Source organism: Anomalospiza imberbis, chromosome 1 (assembly GCF_031753505.1).
Source record: "Anomalospiza imberbis isolate Cuckoo-Finch-1a 21T00152 chromosome 1, ASM3175350v1, whole genome shotgun sequence".
Taxonomy (NCBI): Eukaryota; Metazoa; Chordata; class Aves; order Passeriformes; family Viduidae; genus Anomalospiza; species Anomalospiza imberbis.
This window is the reverse complement of record NC_089681.1, coordinates 63,919,323-63,937,554: the sequence shown is the minus strand read 5'-3', so window position 1 is coordinate 63,937,554 and position 18,232 is coordinate 63,919,323. Positions and strand designations below refer to the sequence as shown.

Below are 18,232 nucleotides of genomic sequence, written 5' to 3'. Positions count from 1 at the left end.
CAAAACTTTTAAAGCCCATGCTAGATCTACCTGTGGCTTGGTAGCTTTCACATCTGCCCAATGGAAAAAGGAGAAAGGAAACTAAGTAGTCATTGTGTATCTGACTAAAAGACCTCTGCAGACTATGTAAGTCAACTGTTTTAGCAGGAAGGAAGGAAAGACCCAAGTTGATAGAAAAGATATATTTCTTCCAGAATATATTTAAGCACATTTGTAGAAATACTAGCCAAAGGATTGTAGCCAAAGGCTTAATTGTTAGCAAGCTATAAGGATTAAGTATTTCCTTTTTTACACTTTACATTTTACTCATCACCTACTGGATTCTACTGCTTCCTCATTGAGTCCTGACTCAATGGCTAACCAACCCATTTCAATAAGACTGCTTATTAAATAAACTATCATTTTGAGTAAGAGTGGCAGACAGGACTAGCACAGCAAGCATTTTGTTTTAATTACATGCTGTAATTCAATCTTTTCATGCTGTTGTTGTGATTTCTTTTCAAGATTATAAATTCTGGGAGAACACGGTACCTTTCTTAAGTTATGCTTTATAGCTTCTTGCAAATGAACTTAACCTGCATTTTAAAGTTGACATCAGACGTCATCCTCTGCTTCATCACAAATGTATGAGCCAAATGTAAACCACTATGCATAATCTGACTAGCTAAGGCTGACTTCTTGGCTACACCTTCTCTACTCCCTCCACCAGGGAGCAGGGCAGGATAGTGGCTTCAGAGATTTAAGTGGTTCCTCTCTAATGCTGCCAGGACATTCACAGAAAATTAGCATGCATTCATCTATCAAGCTACCCTGAAAGTCAGAGTTGCTCAAAAAAACCTGAAAAAGCAGCATTTAATAAGAGCCATAAAATTCAAGGTAGCATATACCAAAGTTAAGATATAAAAATTGCCTCTGTGCTCTGTTGTCTAGAAACTAGATCTTCTACACTACTCAGTTTAATGCATAATTATAATTATTTAATTCTGTAATTCCTGCAGAAGAATAATGATATTAGTACTCTGGCTTTTAGTCTGCAGCAAATACAGCTACAGTTGTTTATTTTCATTAATTTTGTCTTGACCAGCATTAGAGAAAAAACCACAGCTATACATAATTGGTTTGTACAGTGACTAGCACCAGGGAGTATTGGCCCATGACTTGAGCTTCTAAGAATTACAGTGATGAAGGTGATTCCCAAAGGAAGGTATGCTTGACAACTTTCAGATATAAGACAATAATTTTTTCTACCTTCTTTGGAGATAGAAACAACAGGTAAAATGGGTGGAGCAACTGTTGCATATTTTTATATATAGCTGAGAATTTTCCTGGAGTAACTCCAGAGAAATTTGTCATGGCCCAATTGTTACTTATATAAAATAACCTAGTGCATTGAATAATTGCATTCTTTCTAGTCTTTAAGTAAATCACATTGTAAACTATCTGAAAACTGAACCTCATGATTCTTTTTGCCTTTACACTTTTAATAGTTTGGATTAAAAGGGCCTTTAACATTTTTGACTTGTTTTTTTTTCAACTAGACACTAAAAATCGGGTATCTGAGGCATTTGTTCAGTTAGACTCCTAATTTTATTCATTATGGTCCTAGATCCACATTTTAGGAAAAAAATAATTTAATAAAACTCTAGAACAACAGTATTTAACTTAAAATTATGAGAAAATTTTGTCAATATAAATTGTGAAAATCCTGGCATCTTAACTAAATTAATAAGTGAACATTAACTATAGCAAGCACTTTATATTTTACAGATAAAACAAATGTTTTCTAAGGTCTGTTGGGCCAGTGTTTGTCATTAATACTTGAAACAAAATTGTAGTTATTTTTAACTTACAAATCTGAAAGAAATTGAGTATTTAAACTTATAAGAAGCTGAATTTTGTTTTCAGGTCATATTTGCAAAATGCATGAGGTTTAAAGCCCCACGGCATATTAACATCTGAGAGGTGCTTTGTGCTGTCACAAGTTGTAAAACTTATATGAGAGCCCTGCGTTAACTCTCTTGCGCTTCTGTGCACTGAAGCTAAACAAATTAGGTATTTCACAAGGTAGATTAGTAGAGCCCTTAATACCTTAGTATATAAATGCTAATACTGGAACTCTTAAATAAGGTAAGCCAAAGGAAAATTAAATCTTAAGGGGAAAACCAGTTGTGTCTGCCATTCCACAGATAATGGTGCCCTGCAATTTCAATAAGTGAATTTACCCTTCTTTTTTTTTTTTTTTTTTTTTTTCTGGTAAGCAAGAAAAGTAATTTAAATGCATTAGCAAGAAAGTAGCTTAAGGTAACCAATCGAAGATAAAATGTGAAGGGAAAAGATTCCCAACCTAACCCATTCTATCCTGATAAATTTATATGGTTCCATAAATGTACCTGGGTCTTCATAGAGCATCAAGAACAAGTCCTGGCTTCAAAAAATTCACAGATAATGATAATAATTTACATATCCCTCTATTATTGGACCTGCAGAAACATATCCTGCCATGACGTAACATAACTCCATCTGTAACACTCCTCCATCATCACAGCCCACTTTAAAGAACCATATTTTAAGGATGGCTTAATAGATTGTTGTTATGAACAAAAAAAAAATTTAAACCTTTGGGGAACATAGTTAGCAATGGTTAAATGTTTGTTGTTAATACACGTTAAATGTTGTTAATTCAAGTAACAAATTGTGATTAGTTGTATTAAAACCCAGTACTGTTGCTGATGTATAGAGGGGGAGTGGAACCGGGGAGGAGATGGGGTGCCAATCTTTGTGGAGGGGCAGAGAAACTTTCAGGAGTATTGCATCATAGAACACAACCACAACTTAAATCAAGATTGGTGGAGAGACCAAGCAATGGGAGGAGAGAATTCCACAATGATTGGCCAAGACTGCAGCAACTGATAAGGCAATGGGCAAGGGAGAAATAGACCTATCACAGCACGGATCCTGAGCGCCCCAAGCAGGAGGCGAGAGAGAGACTTTAAAAGGCCTGGGGTGCCTAACTCCCAGGTCTTTCCTCAGAGCGGAGCAGGTTTCCCTGGAAACACACACCCCTAGGTTACAAGTACTAAGTTGTTGAAACAGTCTCCGGACTAGCCAGAGGCTTTTGCTTCCAGTTGTTCCTTTGGTAATAAACAGGCTTACTTTTTTTAATTAAATTGACTCCTTTTGGTTACTTTCAAGTTTCTTTCTAAGCCTGTTCCCAACATTGGGTATATGATCAAATTATTCAAAGTCCTGCAAAGAATCACATTAAAAGCACACACAGAAATTAAAAAACCAACCAAACAAAAAAAAAAAACAAACAACAACCCAAAAAAAACCAAAACAAACAAACAACAAAAACCCTGCGACAAATATTGAATTGACAACAAAAGCATATTCCTCTTCAGAAACACAGGCTAACACTTTGGGCCAATGCTTTTTCCTATTAGCTCTTTGAAAGGATTTCAAAAGTAACATTGGCAACTTCTTCAAGGAACAAAGAGGAAATGCTTCTGACCTCTAAAAGTAGATTTCTTCATTTGCTTTCGCTTTCCTTTTGGAATCCTTACGCTTTGCCTGGCATTCCAGGAAATCATGAAAATCCAACGTAATATAGAGGGAGTTTCTGAATTCAGTGTTTTTCTCAAAGACTTTCTTTACATACGTACAAGAAACTGCTCCTGTAACATAAAGAGATGCAGTGGTTTCCCTGACTGGACGTCACAAGATGACATGATACACTCCTCTGTACTAAAAAACTTCTGTTGCCTGGTAATTAGAAAGCTTCAAGATCTTCTAGAGGCTTTCCCCTGTGCAACTTCACTAGGTCCCTCTCTGCTCAACTCTCAAGCCTGTCCAGGTCTCACTGAAAGGCAGCAGCACAGCCGTGTGGTTCACCAGCCCCTGCTCCCGCTTCTGTCCCATCAGCAAACGTGCTGAGGGAGCGCTCCGCCCCTTCTGCCAGGTCACTGGGGAATAAGGCAAACAAGACTGGCCCCAGCACGGCCCCCTGAGCTCGCAGCTATCTGAGTTTGGAGCTCCACTGCCCGCTTCTCTACGCCACTGTCCCTGAGCTGCCCCATGAGCGTGATACGGGAGGCCGGGACAAAGCCTTGCTGAAGTCCCGGCTGACAACAGCCACTGCTCTCCCCTCACAAACCCAGCCAGTCAGTGCAGCAGAGGTGGCTATGAGATTGGCCAAGCATGGTTTTCTGTCGCTGTAGAGATGGACACAAGACATACACATACACCTGTGCAGTGACAACAATGGCTTCTTCTTTATTACAAGTTGTTCTCAAGTTTTATACCCCTAAAAAAGTGTGATCCTAAGGCCCTAGTTACATCAAAACAGCTCCTTCTATTCAATGGACAAAGCAATAGCTTATTGTATTTTATTGGTACAAAGCATTTAACGTCAATAATTCATTGGCAAGAGTTTACCACAAATTCTTAAGGCACGTACACTGCTGACTAAGGCACGTATCCTCTAACTACAAGGAACCCTGCTGTGTTTTTCAGTTTCCACACTAACGGCCTTGCTTGCTTCCTTGCCATGGATAAACCCGCATGTTATTAATTTCTTCTTCTGCAAACTCAGTTGTTTGCCCTGCAAAACAGCTGCTAAGCCCATCCAGTTTTCCCTTCCTGTTATTCCACACGCTTAGAGATGACATCCAAGAGGAGATATTCTGCCACCTTTCTGGGGACGGAGCTGAGGCTGATGGGCCTGCAGTTTCCTGGCTCCTTCTTAGTGCCCTTTTGGAAGACTGGAGAGATGCTGGCTTTCCTCCACTGCTCACGCCTCTCTCTGGGGCTATCACCTTCCCTGACCCGCTAGCAGAGCGCCCTGTGCCAGAGGCAGGAGCAGAGACTTCCCTTGGCCCCAAAAGGCAAGGCTGGGCTCAGGCCGTGTGTCAGTGCGACCTGACAACGGGAGGAGAAGGCAGGGCAGGGTCGCTGCTGCCCAGGGACCAGAGGCACCCCACACCTCGGGATCTGGGCCTGTGCTGCAGGCTCACCTGCCTCTCCCTTCCCAGAATCAGCAGAGGAACAACCAGAGCAGACTGCGGTCTCCCTCCAGGCGACGACGGGAGCAGAAGGCGGACAGGAGCAGGGCTCACGCAGGGCTGAGCAGGGAGCAGTGCCCTCGTGGCTCTGGGCCTGTTCGGCAAACTCCCCACACTCCTCTTTCTCCCACAGAGAGAGAGGACCAGCACCTGGAGGAGACTGTGGCCTTTCTGGACAGGGACACAGCACTGAGAGCCGCCATGTCTTACAGCAAGCAGGAGGGCCCTGGAGCCAGGGAGCCAGGTGAGGGCAATGCCAACCTCCCACAGCCTGGCCCAGGAACGCTTGTGGCAGGCGGCGCAGGGCCCAGAGCAGAGGCAGGGGGAGGCAGGAGCCGCTCAGCCATGCCGTGGCTGGGAGCCTCCTTCCTCCCCAAGTGGGGCCCAGCTGGGCCAGGGGGCAGCTCTTGGGACACCCGTGCCCGCAATGGCCCCTGCTCTCCAAGGCCTCCAGCCCTGCCCATCAGCCAGGCAGGAAGGCAGGCAGGCAGGGAGAGAGCAGCCCTTGGGGCCGATGCTGCTGCAGCCAAAGCGCCCCGCAGAGGTGCTCGTGCCCACTGCCATTCTCTCTGTCCCCTGCAGCCTGCATGCTGTGTCGCCGTGCAGAGGCTGACCCGGACACGTGCTTCCCCAGGCCCTGGCAACAGCTCCTGTGCTGCCCAGGGCACCCACGGGCACTGCCAGGGCCTCACACCAACCTGAACCAGCTGGGGTGTGACAGCTCTGCTGCTCTGGGCACGGCTCTCGGGCAAAGCAGCCGCGTGTCCCTGGGCTGGGGGCAGAGCCCAGGTCGGGCTTGGCAGAGCCTGTCCGCTCCTGGAGGGCTGGCGGCACTGCTCTGGTCCGGCCTGGCCCGGGTCTGGGGGGCCTTTGACATTCCTGCTTGCCCTTACAGCCGCCAGGGATCAGCCGGAGCTCAATGGCCCCAGCCTGGCCGGACAGTCAGGACTGGAGCCTTCCCGTGGCTCCCCAGCACCCAAGACCATCAGCTCCAGCTGGGAAACACTGCCTAACAGGGTTTGCCAATATTTTTTCCTGTTAGATCGTTGAAGGGATTTTGAAAGTGACGTTGTTTGGCAACTTCTTCAAGGAACAGAAGTGGTGCGCTTCTAATCAGTAAAAGGTTTATTGGTTTCCTTGGACTTTCTATCTGGTATCCTTATGCTTCCTTCGGCGTTCCGGAAAATAATGAAAATCTAACAAATTCTTGGGAGAAGGTTCTGAATCCACTAGTAGGAGAAGTCTCTAAATTCACTCTTTCTCTTAAATACATTCTTTACATATAGTTAAGTAGCTGTTCCTGTAACAGACAAAAATGCCGTGGTTTACCTGACTGGAGAACACCACAGGATGTTATACACACCGGCACACTAAAACACTTTTGTTCCCGGGGAGTTACAAAGTTGCAGGCTCTTCTCGAGGGCCTGAGTTAATTCTGCATGCCCCTTCATACCTGCATTCCCTCCCCATGCTCAGCTTTCACCTAGAGTTCCCCGGGGAACGGATCTTACATACTCACCTCAAGCGATAATCTACGTCTGTCTTCCCAGACCTCTTTTTCTTCACTGAGCTCTGCAGATCTGCAAAATAACTTTGGGCCCTCTGCACAAAAGAAAGAACCAATTAATAGGCTTAAACACTTCTGATTGTGCTGCTGCTTCTAACAGTCATGGACAACACAGCAATCGTGTTCTCCAGAAGTCAATTCTTCACATCCTTCCTGTTCTCTTGCCCCCCCACCAGACGTTGGCTCCAACAGAAGTGTTCCCTACTGCAGCCTGGTGTACAAAGAACCATGAAAGGCAGCAGCAGTTTTCCTCAGCATGCTGCAATCTAAATTGCAGTGAAATAGCAGCTGTTTCATTAGAAGCTCAGCACCAAGATCGCACCTCTTCCCCCAGAACTGAGGCCTGCGAAGGACTGAGCTCCCCATCGTAACACACCCTGTAAATCAGACGGGCTGGAAGATTGCTGGGCACTAACTGGATGAACACAGCAATACATTTCAGCAGCGTTATCAAATCAGTCTCGAGAAAGGCACATCATTTCAGCCTGTCTTACGACTCTGTTCTACAAAACATGTAACAAGCAATTGTTTTGCTGGCCTTTGCAACTTTGGGGGACTCTGTAGGTTTCCTTTGGTTGTTGTTTTCTTTGTTTCTAAATACAAAATTGACTGGATTCGGAAGAGAAAACCCCAGATTCATCAGGACCAAGAAGCACAGGGACATATGTGGCTGACAAGAACACTCAACATTCCTAATGGTAATACCAGAAAGGCAGGAAAAAGTGAAAGATGATATAAATACCTGAAAGGATCCAAACTATCTAGGTAAACTGTCAAGTGGCTAATGTTTTGGTAAGCTCTAAAAGTCCAGATTCCTATTAGGCAATTATCTGAAAGAAAAGAAAGCCAGAAATCTGCTTGGCCTTTATTTTACCAGGACTTTCTCAGGGGATTCTACCACAACTTTGACCGCAAGTAAGGATGCCAAATTTTGACTAGAAAACATTCATAAGCAGGCAGCATTTTTTCCTCCTCACGGAATTCCAGGAACAGTTAAAAAAAAATACAGAAGGGGGTGAAGAACTTCCGTCGTACCTCTCAGGCGTTCATCATCTTTGGAGAAGAAGAAAACTCTAGCCCTTTCTGTGCGTGGTAAAGAAAGAAACCTAGACAAGTACAAAGGGATTTTAGCATCCTAAATTGTACTATCAAATTCCATGAACACAAGTTAAAACTGTAGCGCTTCAGAGAAATGGTGTCCGTTGAAAAGCTTTATTCCCTAGTAACCAAAGAGAGCCTTCTATAAAAAAAACCCCAAACCACTTCTTGAAAGAAACCTGACTGTGTCTTTGGCTTTTGGCCAAACTCAGTTTGGAGTTGGTCAAGCCAAAAGGACCAAGTTAATTTCTTGTGCTCAACGTCTCTCTTCTCATATTCAACTTCACATCAAATGGGCTGCTGGCAATTTTGACTCTGGGCAGCCCAAATGGTTTTCCAAGATGACTTTCATTGCTCAGAGGTGTGCAATGTCAGCTTCCCATTTCCCGAGTGCTGCTCTTAACATTCCCACAGCATCCAACTACTGCAGCCAAGTAGACAACAAATAGAAAGGGAACTTGCATTTCTTGGTCCTTTTCAATTTCTCACGTCTCAGGCTCATCATCACCCTCAGAACTGCTGTCTTGGAAACGTGAATCCTCTTGCCATGCGACTTTTGCCGGCTTGATGGTTCCAAGTCCGCAAGACTCTGCAATAACTGCACCAAAAATAGAAACAAAGCCAAAATCAGATTATTCCTCCACTTGTCAGGAAAAATTCCTCCTTTCAAGACAAATACTTACAGTGGAGAAGACAGATTTAGGAAGGACAGAATCTGCTCCTGCCTGATTTCCTGAGCTACATCTCTGCTCCAGGATTTTCCGGTTTGTTCTAGGGATCGCTTCTGTATTCTTAAACATTTATCATTGCGTTCAGAAGACACTGAATACCTTCTGAATTCAGCACAAGTGTGGGAGGCTCGTTGCTTTGTCTTGTGGCATTGGGGTTTTTTTAATATTTCGGATAACTTCACACGGCTTCTCTTCTCTCCTTCAGGACTGTGACTCCATTTAATGTTGTTTCATCTTCTTTTCATAAGGCCTCATTTTATCTACGGTTAGAACACCCCAATGATCACGTGGCATTCACTTTCCTTTTCCTAAAGGTCCAAGAATAGAATTCAGTAACAAAGAGAATGTTCATGGATCTTGGGGTCAACTCCCGGATTTTGCTCCTCCCTCTACATTAACACACAATTCCTTGAAAATCGTGTTGGGTTCTATGAAACTTGATATGACTGGTGTATCCCCTTTCTCCCTGCTTGAGAAATTCAGGGCATGACAACAAGCTTTCTCACCACTCAGCAAAAACCCCAATGCCTTCTCAAAGCATGCCTTTCAGAACGCCTGAGATGCAAGCACGAGCTACCTCTCATTAATCCACCACAGCCTTGGCAAGCAGAAATGAAGATCAAAATGCTTCTGCCTACTTACTGACTTCTGCTGCTGAAAATCCCCTGCATCCTGACCTTCTTTACACCCTATTGCTCTACAGTGCCTGCCAGAAGCTCTTCCTTAGAAATGGCACTCTTAGAAGGGTTCTGCTGTTACCTTCTTTGATGCCCAACCCCTCTGTGTCTCCAAAGAAGGGAAACTTGAAAGCACTCGACTCCTGAGCTGCGTCGTTCTCAGGCAAAGGTCCCAAATGGTCATCTGGGGCAGAGTCCTGCGCATCCTCTTTGTCCCAGGGTATTTCCACAGTCTTTTCTGGTTTGTTCTTTCAAGGTCCAAGCAAGTCTTTTAAATCAGCAGCAACAGAGTAATCGATTTCTTCAGGCGCTTGAGGTTGTGTGTCACTCTCTTCTCTCTTCTTCCTTTTGGCTTTACTGAAATGAGATTGTTCAAGGATAGCAACACAGCACACGTCCTTTTCCAAGACAGCTTCCCTAAGAGCCACCTTGCTCTGAATGTTTCCCTAACCATACCCAAGCTGTCACGATCCGCTTGTTGCAGGGTGTCGTGATGGCTCTTTTCACCAATCCCAAAAGTGCAAAAAGGCAAACAACAAGGGACTATCAGTTAATCACAACAAATGCACCTTTATTAAGGGCCAAAACAGTAAATGCGATAGTGGGGATCTGAAAGAAGGTCAAAGAATAGAGAGAGAGAGAGAGAGAGGGAGAAGAGGGGGATGGGAATAGCTACAAGCACAGGCGAGATCCTCAGTGGTCCGGACGATGGGGATCCACCTTGTCGTGTCGGGGAAGTCTTCAAAGTTCTGGTCAACTCAGGGGTCCAGTTATAGGCCACAGAGGAAAGAGGGGGGAGCATGCAGGACAATGAGAGGCCCTTGTGATTGCTGCGGGGGAACAGGCGAGTCCACCGAAACCACCAAAGCGAGGCGAACACAATGGAGAATAAGTCCATTGGAATTACTGAAGGGAAACAGGTCATGTCGTTAGTGGTCAGGCCACCGTTTTGCCCCCTGCCTGTAGTAGGGGTCTCAGTCTCAGTCCTTGGGAGGAGGGTCCTCAATCTTTGTCTGTCACGGTGGTAATGAGGCAGATGAGGGGTCTTCAATGAAGGACCACGGGAGTCACCCCAAAAGTTCATTTGGCGTAAGAACGGAGATTTGTAGCAGGTCGCGCGTCAGGCTGTCCCGTGCTGGGTCCATGCCAGGTCCTTGCCAAGTCCTTGCCAAGTCTTCGCCAGGCCTTGTTCAGAACAGCTAACGTAAAGGTACAGCAGCTGCACCTGCACTGCTGCTCTCTGCAAGCCGGAACTGCAGTGGGGGAAGGGGCTTCTCCTCGTGGCAATCGGTAGGCAAATGTGGGGGCTTCAGATGGCCTCTTGCACAAGCCCATCAAGGAGTGGCTCACTTTCAAGAGTAAGCAGTGGGGAAACACCTGAGGTTGGAGTCTAAAGGCAAGAACAAGAGTCCTTTTTAATTAGCCACATCATTTAAGTGACTTTTCACTTAATACATGGTAAGACAGAAATCAAGGTATTTAGCATAAGACTACTTTCCTGCCAGTCGAAAAGCCAAGAGCTACTATGGTTTTCTCACAGACCTGCAAATCTCAAGGACCCTGTACTGACCGATCTCACCTTCACTTCCGGCAGCGAGCGGATGACTAGAAAGAAAAGATGACACTACGTGCTGCTGTTGGAGGCCCCAGTTGAGGCCCGACGCCGCTGGCGGGAGTGGCTGCTCCTGTGGGACATCCCTGAATGTGTCCCCCTGTGCCTGGGCCTCTCAGCCCTTGCTGCTGTCCTCCTGCTCCTGTCCTGGCGACTCCTGGACCGGACAGGTTGATTCGAGGCCCGGCGCTGCAGGTGGGAGCGGCTGCATCTGGGGGATGTCCCTGAGGAAGTCTCCCTTTGCCTGGGCCTCTCAGTCCTTGGTCTTGTCCTGCTGCTCCTGTCACGGCGACTCCTGGAGCGGCCAGGTGGACTCTGGGCCTGACCTTGCTGGTGGGAGCGGCTGCATCTGGGGGATGTCCCTGACGAAGTCTCCCTTTGCCTGGGCCTCTCAGCGCTTGATGTTGTCCTGTGGCTCCTGTCCCGGCGACTCCTGGGCCGGGCAGGTGGACTTAGGGCCTGACCTTGCTGGCGGGTGCGGCTGCGTCTGGGGGATGCCTGTGACGATGTCTGCCTTCGCCTGGGCCTCTCAGTCCTTGTGGTTGTCCTGCTGCTCCTGTCACGGCGACTCCTGGAGCAGACAGGTGGACTTAGGGCCTGACCTTGCTGGCGGGTGCGGCTGTGTCTGGGGGACGCCCGTGAAGGTGTCTCCCTTCGCCTGGGCCTCTCAGTCTTAGTCATTGTCCTGTTGCTTCTGTCACGGCGACTCCTCGATCGGACGGGTCCATCTGGGGCCCGACCTTGCTGGCGAGAGCGGGTTCGGCCTCGGCCGGGCCCTGCACGTCTGGAATGGACCCTGTCCTCAGAGTCAGGGGAGCTGCTGTACGTTGAACTTGATGTGCTGAGGCTGCTGGTGTCCAGTGAGGAAGATGGCAGAGACTGCTGCCATGCTGTGTGTCGGTAGCTTCTGCGGCCGCTGGTCTCTGCAGGTGAAGACCAGGGATCCAGCCCCGATGGCACCGGGGTGCGGGAGCTGGGGCTGATGGCCTCAGATTCTGAGAAGCCATGAGCAGGCTCCAGTCCTGACCGTCTTCTCCTGCTGGGGCCCCTGAGCTCTGACTCATCCCTGAAAGCTGTAAGGCCAAGCAGGAATGTCAAAGACCACCCAGGCCCGAGGCAAGCCAGGCCAGAGCAGAACCCCCAGCCCTTCAGGAGCAGAGGGGCTCTGCCAAGCCCAGCCTGGGCACTGTCCCCAGCCCAGGGGCACCGGCTGCTTTGCCTCATACCCGTTCCAAGACCAACACAGCTGTCACACTCCCAGCTCTGTATGCGGTTTCTCAGGCCAGAGCAGAGCCTGTGGGTGCCCTCGGCAGCGCAGGAGGAGCACAGCAGCAGTTCCCAGGGCCTGGGGAGGCAAACGGGCTCATGGACAACGTGTCCACAGCACAGGATTGTCCAGACAAGTTCTTCTGTTTCTTTCCCCTTTGAGCCCTTGAAGTGACACATGTACCCTGCAGAGCCTCAGGTGCAGCTCCCCAACTTACCCCTCTTCCTCTGCCTCCTCCCTGCCTCCCGGGTAAAGGCAATCCCTGGCATTGCACCTGCTGTGCCTCTCTTCTAGATCCGCGAAGGCATCGTTGTCCTCCCACGTTGGCTCTCTGATGGAGAAAGGAAAAGCTGATGAGTTTCTGATGTCCTGCCCTCATGGAGGTACAGGTTGTCCCCGCTCTTTCTCCAGCGCTTTTCCAAGTCCCGCGTGAAGCTGAAGCCCAGACTCACGGGACAGGGCAGGGCCAGGACTGCTGGGGCAGGGCCTGGAAAAACACAGCACTTGCACCTCCTGTCCTCTGAGCCAGGCAGAAGGACACCAACCTGAAGGGAATTCGGATCCCCATGATGAACATTTGTGCAAGAAATTCTCTAATGTCCCTGCACAGGGGGCAGTGGAGGCATAAAAGACCAGCGCGCATGGCCTGTCCCTGCAGGGCAAACAGAAGCAGGGTGAGCAAGGCCCTGGTGCTGCTGAGCACCTGCTGTGCCCCGGGGCTGAGGGGGATGGCTCCTACCTGGATGCAGTCCCTGTGGAACCAGGCCCTTTTGCACGCTGGGCACACCAGGGTTCTGAAGGTCTTTCTATCCTCCACAGGCTCCATGCAGATGGGGCAATCGGTGCCCGGCTCTGCAGTTGCCTCCACGTCCTGCTCTGGACGGTGCTCAGGGCAGTAGGTGCTGAGGGAAAATGGGTGGGCAAAGTGAGAAATGTTGGATCTTCTCCCAGGGGCGACCAGGAGTGGGGAGGAGGGGCACCTGTACTCTGGAATATACTGTGTGACGCAGCCACCCTCCTTGGCACAGGGCAGGTGGAACCATCTGCCACAGTCCTCCTGGCAACACATGATGGTTGCCCCGCTCTGGCCACAGACGCAGCAGCGCTGGAAAGAGCCAAGCAGCCCCATCAGCAGCAGCCTCGGGGCCTCCCCTGGCAGCCCCACGGCTCCGGGCAGGGCCTAGCATGTGGCCACTGCTGGGTCTCAGCCCACAGAGCCGACTGGTGGAGGAGACTCCGCTGCCAGAGCCTCTGTGCAGCTGCTGGGAGCCAGACTTTGTCCCACAGGCGGCCGGAAGGGCAGGCCTTTCATTCCAAGTGTCTGGGCTCAGCTCTGGCAAACCTCGCCTGGCACAAATCTCCCTGCTCTTGTCAGGCTCTCACCTTTTGTGCCGCCCGCCAGACTGCAATTTGGATATCTCTAGGAAGAAATCCCATGAGTCCAACACGCTCGTTCTTCTGACGAGAAAGTAGAGTGGCAAAGAACTGCAGCAAAGGGGATGAGCAGATGAGGAGAGAGAGGCAGGAATTGCCCATTGCAATGGTGGAGGGAGCACCCAGAGCCACTCACCAGACAGAACACGTGGGCACAGAGCCCATACTTCTCCAGTTTGTCACCGCACATGTCCGGGTCAGCCTCTGCACGGCGACACAGCATGCAGGCTGCAGGGGACAAAGCCAATGGCAGCGGGCACGAGCACCTCTGCGGGGCGCTTTGGCTGCAGCAGCATCGGCCCCAAGGGCTGCTCTCTCCCTGCCTGCCTGCCTTCCTGCCTGGCTGATGGGCAGGGCTGGAGGCCTTGGAGAGCAGGGGCCATTGCGGGCACGGGTGTCCCAAGAGCTGCCCCCTGGCCCAGCTGGGCCCCACCTGGGGAGGAAGGAGGCTCCCAGCCACGGCATGGCTGAGCGGCTCCTGCCTGCCCCCTGCCTCTGCTCTGGGCCCTGCGCCGCCTGCCACAAGCGTTCCTGGGCCAGACTGTGGGAGGTTGGCATTGCCCTCACCTGGCTCCCTGGCTCCAGGGCCCTCCTGCTTGCTGTAAGACATGGCGGCTCTCAGTGCTGTGTCCCTGTCCAGAAAGGCCACAGTCTCCTCCAGGTGCTGGTCCTCTCTCTCTGTGGGAGAAAGAGGAGTGTGGGGAGTTTGCCGAACAGGCCCAGAGCCACGAGGGCACTGCTCCCTGCTCAGCCCTGCGTGAGCCCTGCTCCTGTCCGCCTTCTGCTCCCGTCGTCGCCTGGAGGAAGACCGCAGTCTGCTCTGGTTGTTCCTCTGCTGATTCTGGGAAGGGAGAGGCAGGTGAGCCTGCAGCACAGGCCCAGATCCCGAGGTGTGGGGTGCCTCTGGTCCCTGGGCAGCAGCGATCCTGCCCTGCCTTCTCCTCCCGTTGTCAGGTCGCACTGACACACGGCCTGAGCCCAGCCTTGCCTTTTGAGGCCTTGGTCGCACGGGTCACAATGGCCAGGCTGACATCAGCATCGTGCAGCCAAAATTGGACGGCAATGGCCTCGGGTCCCTGGCAACCACTTGAGGCGGCCCCCTTGGGAACCCAGGTTCTGAGATGGGTGCGAAGGTTTGGTCAGCCGAGAGCCAGGCAGGGACTCCTGCAGCAAGTGCAGGTTGCCTCAACCCTGTTCAGCACTAGACAGCAGGGCACAGTAAAATGTTGTCTTGGGTGTTATGGACAAACAAACAAACAAACAACCAAAAAATTAACCTTTGAGGAACCTAGTTAAAAATGGTTGAATGTTGATACAAAGGTAAATGTTGTTAATGCACGTTAAATGTTGTTAATTCAAGTAACAAATTGTGATTAGTTGTATTAAAACCCAGCACTGTTGTTGATGTACAGAGGGGGAGTGGAACCGGGGAGGAGATGGGGTGCCAATCTTTGTGGAGGGGCAGAGAAACTTTCAGGAGTATTGCATCATAGAACACAACCACAACTTAAATCAAGATTGGTGGAGAGACCAAGCAATGGGAGGAGAGAATTCCACAATGATTGGCCAAGACTGCAGCAACTGATAAGGCAATGGGCAAGGGAGAAATAGACCTATCACAGCACGGATCCTGAGCGCCCCAAGCAGGAGGCGAGAGAGAGACTTTAAAAGGCCTGGGGTGCCTAACTCCCGGGTCTTTCCTCGGAGCGGGTTTCCCTGGAAACACCCCTAGGTTACAAGTACTAAGTTGTTGAAACAGTCTCCGGACTAGCCAGAGGCTTTGCTTCCAGTTGTTCCTTTGGTAATAAACAGGCTTACTTTTTTTAATTAAATTGACTCCTTTTGGTTACTTTCAAGTTTCTTTCTAAGCATGTTCCCAACATTGGGTATATGATCAAATTATTCAAAGTCCTGCAAAGAATCACATTAAAAGCACACACAGAAATTAAAAATAAAAATAAAAATAAAAATAAAAATAAAAATAAAAATAAAAATAAAAATAAAAATAAAAATTAAAATTAAAATTAAAATTAAAAAAAAAAAACAACCAACCAAACAAACAAACAAAACCAAAAACAAATCCTGCGACAAATATTGAATTGACAACAAAAGCATATTCCTCTTCAGAAACACAGGCTAACACTTTGGGCCAATGCTTTTTCCTATTAGCTCTTTGAAAGGATTTCAAAAGTAACATTGGCAACTTCTTCAAGGAACAAAGAGGAAATGCTTCTGACCTCTAAAAGTAGATTTCTTCATTTGCTTTCGCTTTCCTTTTGGAATCCTTACGCTTTGCCTAGCATTCCAGAAAATCATGAAAATCCAACGTAATATAGAGGGAGTTTCTGAATTCAGTGTTTTTCTCAAAGACTTTCTTTACATACGTACAAGAAACTGCTCCTGTAACATAAAGAGATGCAGTGGTTTCCCTGACTGGACGTCACAAGATGACATGATACACTCCTCTGTACTAAAAAACTTCTGTTGCCTGGTAATTAGAAAGCTTCAAGATCTTCTAGAGGCTTTCCCCTGTGCAACTTCACTAGGTCCCTCTCTGCTCAACTCTCAAGCCTGTCCAGGTCTCACTGAAAGGCAGCAGCACAGCCGTGTGGTTCACCAGCCCCTGCTCCCGCTTCTGTCCCATCAGCAAACGTGCTGAGGGAGCGCTCCGCCCCTTCTGCCAGGTCACTGGGGAATAAGGCAAACAAGACTGGCCCCAGCACGGCCCCCTGAGCTCGCAGCTATCTGAGTTTGGAGCTCCACTGCCCGCTTCTCTACGCCACTGTCCCTGAGCTGCCCCATGAGCGTGATACGGGAGGCCGGGACAAAGCCTTGCTGAAGTCCCGGCTGACAACAGCCACTGCTCTCCCCTCACAAACCCAGCCAGTCAGTGCAGCAGAGGTGGCTATGGGATTGCCCAAGCATGGTTTTCTGTCGCTGTAGAGATGGACACAAGACATACACATACACCTGTGCAGTGACAACAATGGCTTCTTCTTTATTACAAGTTGTTCTCAAGTTTTATACCCCTAAAAAAGTGTGATCCTAAGGCCCTAGTTACATCAAAACAGCTCCTTCTATTCAATGGACAAAGCAATAGCTTATTGTATTTTATTGGTACAAAGCATTTAACGTCAATAATTCATTGGCAAGAGTTTACCACAAATTCTTAAGGCACGTACACTGCTGACTAAGGCACGTATCCTCTAACTACAAGGAACCCTGCTGTGTTTTTCAGTTTCCACACTAACGGCCTTGCTTGCTTCCTTGCCATGGATAAACCCGCATGTTACTAATTTCTTCTTCTGCAAACTCAGTTGTTTGCCCTGCAAAACAGCTGCTAAGCCCATCCAGTTTTCCCTTCCTGTTATTCCACACGCTTAGAGATGACATCCAAGAGGAGATATTCTGCCACCTTTCTGGGGACGGAGCTGAGGCTGATGGGCCTGCAGTTTCCTGGCTCCTTCTTAGTGCCCTTTTGGAAGACTGGAGAGATGCTGGCTTTCCTCCACTGCTCACGCCTCTCTCTGGGGCTATCACCTTCCCTGACCCGCTAGCAGAGCGCCCTGTGCCAGAGGCAGGAGCAGAGACTTCCCTTGGCCCCAAAAGGCAAGGCTGGGCTCAGGCCGTGTGTCAGTGCGACCTGACAACGGGAGGAGAAGGCAGGGCAGGGTCGCTGCTGCCCAGGGACCAGAGGCACCCCACACCTCGGGATCTGGGCCGGTGCTGCAGGCTCACCTGCCTCTCCCTTCCCAGAATCAGCAGAGGAACAACCAGAGCAGACTGCGGTCTTCCTCCAGGCGACGACGGGAGCAGAAGGCGGACAGGAGCAGGGCTCACGCAGGGCTGAGCAGGGAGCAGTGCCCTCGTGGCTCTGGGCCTGTTCGGCAAACTCCCCACACTCCTCTTTCTCCCACAGAGAGAGAGGACCAGCACCTGGAGGAGACTGTGGCCTTTCTGGACAGGGACACAGCACTGAGAGCCGCCATGTCTTACAGCAAGCAGGAGGGCCCTGGAGCCAGGGAGCCAGGTGAGGGCAATGCCAACCTCCCACAGCCTGGCCCAGCAACGCTTGTGGCAGGCGGCGCAGGGCCCAGAGCAGAGGCAGGGGGAGGCAGGAGCCGCTCAGCCATGCCGTGGCTGGGAGCCTCCTTCCTCCCCAAGTGGGGCCCAGCTGGGCCAGGGGGCAGCTCTTGGGACACCCGTGCCCGCAATGGCCCCTGCTCTCCAAGGCCTCCAGCCCTGCCCATCAGCCAGGCAGGAAGGCAGGCAGGCAGGGAGAGAGCAGCCCCTGGGGCCGATGCTGCTGCAGCCAAAGCGCCCCGCAGAGGTGCTCGTGCCCACTGCCGTTCTCTCTGTCCCCTGCAGCCTGCATGCTGTGTCGCCGTGCAGAGGCTGACCCAGACCTGTGCTTCCCCAGGCCCTGGCAACAGCTCCTGTGCTGCCCAGGGCACCCACGGGCACTGCCAGGGCCTCACACCAACCTGAACCAGCTGGGGTGTGACAGCTCTGCTGCTCTGGGCACGGCTCTCGGGCAAAGCAGCCGCGTGTCCCTGGGCTGGGGGCAGAGCCCAGGTCGGGCTTGGCAGAGCCTGTCCGCTCCTGGAGGGCTGGCGGCACTGCTCTGGTCCGGCCTGGCCCGGGTCTGGGGGGCCTTTGACATTCCTGCTTGCCCTTACAGCCGCCAGGGATCAGCCGGAGCTCAATGGCCCCAGCCTGGCCGGACAGTCAGGACTGGAGCCTTCCCGTGGCTCCCCAGCACCCAAGACCATCAGCTCCAGCTGGG

The 18,232-nt window shown here is 50.1% G+C and overlaps 2 long non-coding RNA genes across 2 annotated transcripts; both read right to left on the bottom strand.

Moving 5' to 3' along the window:
• Positions 1–8,921: 8,921 nt before the first annotated feature.
• LOC137479190 (uncharacterized) lies at positions 8,922–9,589 on the bottom strand. Its single transcript, XR_011002042.1, has 2 exons — positions 9,216–9,589; positions 8,922–9,011 (listed from the first exon to the last, which is right to left on the bottom strand). It is a non-coding gene; the product is annotated as an uncharacterized lncRNA (long non-coding RNA).
• Positions 9,590–12,145: 2,556 nt separating this feature from the next.
• On the bottom strand, positions 12,146–12,941 carry LOC137479138 (uncharacterized). The gene is made up of 3 exons (XR_011001994.1): positions 12,752–12,941; positions 12,558–12,664; positions 12,146–12,343 (listed from the first exon to the last, which is right to left on the bottom strand). It is a non-coding gene; the product is annotated as an uncharacterized lncRNA (long non-coding RNA).
• Positions 12,942–18,232: the final 5,291 nt, after the last annotated feature.